This window comes from Schistocerca serialis, chromosome 8 (genome assembly GCF_023864345.2).
Source record: "Schistocerca serialis cubense isolate TAMUIC-IGC-003099 chromosome 8, iqSchSeri2.2, whole genome shotgun sequence".
NCBI lineage: Eukaryota > Metazoa > Arthropoda > Insecta > Orthoptera > Acrididae > Schistocerca > Schistocerca serialis.
The window spans coordinates 77,954,242-77,962,677 of record NC_064645.1 but is presented as its reverse complement, the minus strand read 5'-3'; the positions used below and the strand labels follow the sequence as shown (position 1 = coordinate 77,962,677).

The window sequence follows — 8,436 nt, the reverse complement described above, 5'->3', positions numbered from 1 at the left end:
GAGACGTAAGTTGGAATTTCTCCCTCAGTGAGACCATTGAGCAGCCTAGTGTAAATAACAGCCTTGTGTAAATAACACCACGTGGATTCAGCCTTCAGTCACATAAACAAAAACAGGATAGACGTGGAGGAGCAAAGTTGCAAGCATTTGTTGGATTTTAATATATCAATTGGTCTCCAAAAGCAAAGTGCCATTACGCAAACGAGATCAGGATTTCATAGGGGCTGCAACTACCTCAACACCTGTCTGGATGAAAGGGACTAACCCTAGCAAATGATTTAGAAGTAGTTTGGCTTGGTGATTGGCTCATTACGAAAAAATCTCCAATGACTGTCAATGCTTCTGATGGCGCACTTCTCCAACTGGGTCTCCCCTCGTGGAGGGGTCAGGGGGGGGGGGGCACAACACTGTGAATGTAACACTTCAGGCAGTCACCCCTCCCCAGGCTTGGCCTGTACCAAGGGGTACCTGCAAACCCAATCTGTCGAACTGGGGCTGGGAATTACGTGTCACCCAGTCACCTGTTGTGCATCAGACATATGGGTAGCTTTCAGGAGGGCATGGGGAGGAAGAACAAAAAGAGGAACCTCAAACACCGAAGCGGAGGAAGGGTAGGAGGTGGAGAATGAAGAAAGAGGGAAAAAAGGGTGGGGGGACTTTTCTGATATCAGGCTACTGAAAATTCAGAACACATTTCCAAAAATATCCCAGACATTTTCCCCAGGGATGCGGAAAAAGAAAAGGAGGAGCATAGACATGCAGCATGGACTCGGGCCCTGTGGTATCCAAGCATGAACTCACAAAAAAGTTGTGAACATCCTGGAGGTACAAATGATTATATCATAGCACAAAAAGGGTGTATTCCTGTGGAAAGTTATGCTATGCATGTAAAAGGGGGAACTGGCTGGCCGGGGTGGCCGAGCGGTTCTAGGCGCTCCAGTCTGGAACCGCGCGACCGCTACAGTCGTAGGTTCGAATCCTGCCTCGGGCATGGATGTGTGTCATGTCCTTAGGTTAGTTAGGTTTAAGTAGTTCTAAGTTCTAGGGGACTGGTGATCTCAGAAGTTAAGTCCCATAGTGCTCAGAGCCATTTGAGCCAAGGGGGAACTAACTTTTCAATTTATCTGGCTGCTTCAAGGACATTTAGTGTAAATCGTAACATCTTGATATATCTGTGCTTTTTTATGAATTGATCCTACTTCCCCAGCATAGTAAGCTGTCTTACAACCACTTACTGTTACATGTATGGTGAGGAGTCTAAGAACAAATAGACAAATTTATGTGGTTCCAAAGAGTCGAATGCATCTGTAATAGGAGGTATCCGACAGTGGGGTTCATCTCTAGTAGGAAGTATCCTAGAGTGGGGTTGAATGCATCCTGAACTGTAATGATACGTTATGTCATACTGCACGTCATGACAAATGCTATGTTGAATGATGTGGCGGTATGTGGCCTCAAAGCTCCATCTTGGGACTGTTGCTTTATCTTACATACATTAAAGACCTCTTGCATATTACATTGCCAAATGCTAAGTTTGTTTTGTTGCAGATGACACAAACATTGCAATAGATATCAAGTCAAGTACAGATTTAGAAATTGCTGTTAATCAAATTTTCACTGACATCGATAAATGGTTTGAAGCTAATTCACTGTCACTTAACTGTGAAAAGACCCACTACATGCAGTTCAGAACACGCCAGAGATTTAAAAAAAAATGGCTCCGAGCACTACGGGACTTAACTTCTGAGGTCATCAGTCCCCTAGAACTTAGAACTACTTAAACCTAACTAACCTAGGGACATCACACACATTAATGCCTGTGCCACTGGACTCGCATTCGGGAGGCCGACGGTTCAATCCCACATCCGGCCATCCAGATTTAGGTTTTCCGTGGTTTCCCTAAATCGCTCCAGGCAAATGCCGGGATGGTTCCTTTGAAAGGGCACGGCCGACTACCTTCGCCATCCTTCCCTAATCCGATGAGACCGATGACCTCGCTGTTTGGTCTCTTCCCCCAGACAACCCAACCCACATGCCTGTGCCCGAGGCAGGATTCGAACCTGTGACTGTAGCGCCTAGAGCCAATCGGCCACTCCGGCCGACAAAGATTTCATTCCAGTGTGTGTAACATATGAAGACATGCAGATCGAAGAGGTTGACAGTTGAATTTCTGGGATTACAGCTCCATAATATATTCAGTTGGGAAGGGCGCACCACAGAATTTCTGAAGCGCCTAAACAAGTCTGTACGAGTATTTGCAGTGCAAAAGGTTTCAGACACCATAGATATGGAAGCAACAGAAAAAAAACTTGCATACATTGCTTACTTTGATTCTACTGTATCGTATGGGATTATATTCTGCGGTAACTCAACAAACCAAGCAAAAGTTCTTAGAGTGCCAAAGCGTGTAATAAGACTCATTTGTGGTGTAAATTCGAGAAACTTGTTGATGGAACTGGGTATTCTAACCACTCTTTCTCAGTATATTTATTCCTTAATGAAATCTGTCGCCGGCCGTTGTGGCCGAGTGGTTCTAGGTGCCCACCCTGGAACCGCACTGCTGCTATGGTCGGAGGTTCGAATCCTGCCTCGCACAGGATTACATTACATTATGTAAGGCAGTGAAGCATATACGTGAAACATGAGCTGCGAAGATGTTACATTTTGGCAAACAAACACATTTAATGGATGTCAGTGGAATGTATTATATTGTGACGGGTTAGTAAATCTTTTTTGGAGGGATGGCGAGAAAGAGAGAGATAGGGTACATCCAGATCTTTTATAGGGAAGTGCGTCTTACATGCTTTGTGTTGTGTCAGGTCTCATTGTCGTACGTACGTTGCACTCGATTTTTGTGGAGTGCGAGAGGGGTACTGTCAGTAGCCGTTTTTAATCGCATAAAAAAACCACGTGCCGAAACCCGGGATCGAACCAGGGACCTTTAGATCTTCAGTCTAACGTTCTCCCAACTGAGCTATTTTGGCCGACAAGAATTTCGACCATTATCAGTTCTGACGCTGGGGCCGCCTCGCAACTGCACTTGATGGCGTAAGCAGTAACCACTCCGAGGCCTACGAGAAAGGCAGGTCGCGGCGCGTCCTTTACGGAAGTAGGCCTGCGTTCGCTCAACTCAGCAGACAAACTACCTTTCCACACCTATGAACTGGTAACTATGTGTGTACGTACAAACGAGAATTGCGTCTTCTTCTGGAATCCGGTATTATGGAGTCTTTCTGTTATTAGTCCTACAGTGATCGGAACTCCATAGGCCTACTTATAATTCGTTACGGCTGTACTGCGCGTATACGTATAATAAAACAAAAAATAGTGCCAAAATCTTTATTAGTTGCATAAGGCACCACTTCTTGAATGAAATGAGGACTGTTAAGCAGAAGAGACTAAATGCTATAAAAAGGCCGTTATATCGAGTATTGGTCTTAAATTTTGTTGTAGTACTGTTAATCAGTAAGACTTCATAATAGCAGATTCCAGTAGAAGATGCAATTCTCGTAAGTACGTAGACGCCCAGCCCCGAGTTAACAGGTTCAGAAACGCTTTTTGTCTGCTGAGCTGAGCGAGCGAGCGAGCGAATAACCACGTCGTCTTCTCTAGAACACAGGTATGCAAGCAGAGATGTGGGTCGCCTGGGTCAGGTGGCCCTGGGCGTGTATCGCGGGCAGGTGTTCGGATGTAAGGTCAGTCAGGTTTAAGTAGTTCTAAGTCTAGGGGACTGGTGACCTCCGATGTTAAGTCCCATAGTGTTTAGGGCTATTTTGAAATTTGTTGCAAGTAATATGCCAGTTACCAACCAATAGCTCAATACATATTATGAATACTAAGAATAAGAATTTACATGAAGAACTAAAATCACTTACCTTGGTCCAAAAAGGGGTCCAATATTCAGGATTTTTAGTAAATTACCAGCAGCCATTAAAAACTTGGTTTCAGGTAAAGCATAGTTTGAAAGACTTTGATAGGCAACTCCTCCTCCTCTAGAGACGAATTTGTTAAAAGAGACTGTTAGGCCAGCTTAAGTAAAAATGTCTGTTGGATTGAACTTTTGACAGCACTTGGTCACAACAGCCAAGATTAGATATTTTGTGTACGATAAATTTATTACAAGAGCATAATTATGTTTCATTCTGTCAGTGTATTAATTCTGTAAACATTAGAAGTTCTAATTTACTGTTATGTTTGTTTGTCTGTTTTGTTTTGTTTTAGGACGCAAAAACAACTAGGGTCATACGCACAGTGTCAAAACTGTTGAACATGAAGGCAAAAAGAGGAGTGAAAAACGACTACACAGTATCCCAATCAACGGATGAGAAGACAGTTAAAACATGGACGTGGAGGAAGATCTACAAAATACGCCATAGAGAAACGGAGATCCAGAACTAAAAATTAAATGGCCTTCGCCACATTGCTATGACGAATCAAAATATAACGTGGTCGACAGCTCACGAGTCGTTCGCTAAAAAGCCGGTAACCCAGACGGCAAACAAAGGGGAACGTAAGCGGTTAAATAAAGGGCATTGTCGGACAGTCAAAAGTCGAGCGCGGTGTGCACGAAGTGGTGGGGGAGCACCACTTAACGAATGGCGATGGCTAAAAAACTGTGCCCAATACACAACCTAGCTAAAATAATGTCCTCGCGTCGAGAGGGGTGAGAAGAGGTCATCCAGGCCGCTAGGCGAGGCTCAATAACCTGGAGCCTGTCCAACAAAGGGAGGACCAGTGTCGTTCCAAAGTGACGCTATCTGTTGACAGAGGTCATCAGAGGGAATGTAAGAAGTAAAAGGCCGAGGTATGAGGACTGCAGCCTAGACAGCAGGGTCAGCAGCCTCGTTTACTGTCAGACCGACATGACCAGGACCATACATAAACACCACAGTGGCTCTATCGAGATGAGCAAGTGACAGCTGTCCTAGACCCTTTGCACTAAGGGATGGATGGTGTACAGCACACAAAGCTTTTGAAGGGTACTGAGAGACACAACTGAAAAGCCTGTGTCGCCAGATGCACTGCATGGCTTGATACAGGGCAAAGAGCTCTGCTGTAAATACTGAGCAGTGTTCCAGAAGCCTATACCGAAAAAACATTGGTGCCAATGACGAAGGCACATCTGAAATCACAGTTCAGAAGACCAATAAAGATTCCTATCGAGCATGAGCCCCAGGAATTTCGTAGTTTCAACAAACGGAAGAGCAACAGGTTCAAGATGTAAAGATGGAAGAAACCAATTGCGCCGCCAGAAAATCATACTAATGATTTTGTCAGTGGAAAAACGAAAGCCATTGTAGATCCTCCTTGAGTGAAAACGATCGAGACAATACCGAAGACGTCTCTCAATGAGACAAATCTATGGAGAGATGCAATATATGGCAGAATCGTCAACGAAAAGGGAGCTGGAAATGCGCAGTGGGAGACAGGCCATTATAGGGCTAATGCTGATAGCAGAGAGGACGACGCTCAGAACAGAACCCTGAGGCACAGGTGTCAGACAATGCAGAACCCACACATACCTTGGAAACTCGGTCCTTTAAATATTCCTGAAGGAAATGGAGCGGGTGGGCACGGAAGCCCCATGTGTAAAGTGTACAGAGGATACCTTTCCTCCAGCAGGAGACGTAGGCTTTCTCCAAATCGAAAACATGGCCACAGTCTGGGATTTCTGCAGAGAACCATTCATGACATGGTTGGACAAAGTGATGATATGGTCAACTGCAGAACGACGAGCTTGAAAGCCGCACAGTGCAGTGGTTAGCAAATTGTGAGGCTCGAGCCACGCTACCAGCCAGGCATGAATCGTACGTTCCATCACCTTGCCAACACAGCTGGTGAGAGAAATGGGGCGGTAGCTAGAGGGAAGGTGTTCGTCCTTACCTGACTTAGGTATAAGTATGAGAATGGTTTCATGCCAGCATCTGGGAAATATGCCCTCTGTCCAGATGCAGTTGTACGTATTAAGCAGAAAGTGCTTGCCCTCAAGAGAAAGGCGCTGTGACATCTGAATGTGAACAGCGTCTGGCGCTGCGGAGGAGGATCGGCTTGAAGAGAGAGCATGTTCTAACTCCCTCATAGTAAAGGCGGCATTGCAGCAGCGACGATTTTGAGAAGAGAAGGGTATCGCCCGAGCTTCCTCCACTCGTTTCCGATGGAGGAAGGCAGGGTGATAGTGAGTGAAGGAGCTCCAAGTCTCTGCAAGGTTGCGACCCAAGGTCTTGGACATAGCAATAGGGCCCATGATAACTTCGTGTGCTACCAACAGGCCAGCAATTGGGGAATGGATCTAGGTCCCAGAGAGCTGTCAGAGGTTGGCGCACACGAGGGAAGAGGGCTTGGAACTTTCGAAAGAACCAGTGAATGACATGAAATCCAACTACCTTTTTTGTATCCTGAAGAACGCGACGACGACATATAATGATTGCAGTTTTCCATCATAGGATGACAGTTAAAAACGCAGACAGCACGTCTGAATGGACGAATTGCATCGTGGCACGCCTCATGGCACCAAGGCACCAGTATAAGGCGTGGTACAGAGGAAGTGCGAGGAATGGATTGTTCTGTGGCGATAAGGATAATGTCTGTAAGGTACTCTACCTGGCCATCACAGATAAAAAAGTTGTGTGTGACGAAGGTCACAATAGTGGAGTAAAGCCTTCAGTCGGTCCTAGAAATCCTGCAATTGGATTTTTATATAGGTAGGGTAGAAGTCAGCAATTGGTCGCTCGAGTATGTCAGAGAGAAGGACCGCTCGAGACGATGGGAAATCTGGGCAGAGCAGAAGGATAGCTCCAAATGGGAATGGGTGCTCCTTTGTTAATGCAGAAGAGGTTAAGTTGATTAAGAAGGGAAGGTCAAAATGGACTGTGAAGAAATGCGAGAGCTCAAAATGGTCGTGAGGACGCAACTTTGTTTCCTGAAGGCAGAGAACAAATGGATGCTGCAATTTAAAGAGCATCCATAGATACCTTTTGTTGGATTGAAGGCCGCGAACGTTCCATTGGAGGAGAGTAAAGATAGGAAAAGCAGAGGGGGGGAAGAAATTAAGGGATATCACCTCGGAGGCTGCCAAGTGCCAGCCTTCAGAGACTTGCTGCTACAGGGCACAAATGTGGGAGGATCCTGCTCCTTGAGGTCTACTGAAGCGTTGGCACTCTCCAGCTGTCAGCCTGCAGAGTTCACGGCAAAAAAACGGAAGATGGTGCGCGTCACTGACGTCGAGGTCGGCCCAGTGAGAGTATCACATGGCGACACTATCGAAAAGGATCTTCGAGTTGATGCAGGAAAAGACCATTTTCATTTGTTTGACTTCTCGGAGCCTTTCTGGTTGACAGAGGAAGACTCAGATGGTTGGCTGGAGGGATGTCGGAAGTCTTCATGGGAGTATTACTTCTGTCCTTTGCAGCCTGCCAGTTGTGTAGCTAGTGACTTCGCCCCTTGAGGCGAAAGTTTGGTGGCTTATTGCACAGCTGGATGAGGAGACGGAGACGTTACCTTGATGCCGGGCAATTTCACAACTGTGTTGCTAAACTTGAGGTTCCATGTCTGCATGGCCATGTCCTTCGTGGAGCGAGATGTAGCAAAAATGGTACTGTAGTTGCCAGATGGTGGAACACCGGGTTTACGACTAGCCAACAACTTGCGAGCGAGTGGACAAGGTAATTTTTCCTTCACCCAAATCTCCTGTACAGGCCGTCCATTCAGATACACGAGGCAATCGCCGGAGGAGGTGACATGGTCGCCATTGCATTTTGTGCATTGGAGAGAAGGAGGCGGACAATGGCCCTCATGAGCAAAAATGGTTCAAATGGCTCTGAGCACTATGGGACTTAACTTCTGAGGTCATCAGTCCCCTAGAACTTGGAACTATTTAAACCTAACTAACCTAAGGACATCACACACATCCATGCCCGAGGCAGAATTCGAACCTGCGACCATAGCGGTCTTGCAATTCCAGACTCTAGTGCCTAGAACCGCTCGATCACCCCAGCCGGCCCTCATGAGCAGCCCTACCCCAGGTTACACATTTGGCTGCGTGTTGACGGGACTATCGAGTGTGTTTGTAATGATGACAGCACATCAGGTTTGCAATATGAGGTCTGACTGTGGTAACTTCATAGCCTGCTTTGATCTTTGACAGAGGAACCACTCTATCAAAAGCGAGAAAGAGAGTGCGTGTGGGAACTAAGGAGGCACCTACTTTTTTGATCACCTGATGGACTGCAATGACACCCTGATCAGGAAGGTACGTTTGGATTTCTGCCTCGGTCAGACGATCGAGCAGCCTTGTGTAAATAACAGCATGGGAAGATTTCAGCATTCGATTGGCTTCGATACGAACAGGATAGCCATAGAGGAGCGAAGCTGCAAGCGGTTGTTTTGCTTGAGAATCAGAAGTAGTTTCCAAAAACAAAATACCATTGTGTGAACGAG

At 46.2% G+C, this 8,436-nt stretch overlaps 1 non-coding gene across 1 annotated transcript; it reads right to left on the bottom strand.

The window, feature by feature from the left end:
* Nucleotides 1–2,911: 2,911 nt before the first annotated feature.
* Nucleotides 2,912–2,984, bottom strand: Trnaf-gaa (transfer RNA phenylalanine (anticodon GAA)). The gene has a single exon. It is a non-coding gene; the product is annotated as a tRNA-Phe (tRNA).
* Nucleotides 2,985–8,436: the final 5,452 nt, after the last annotated feature.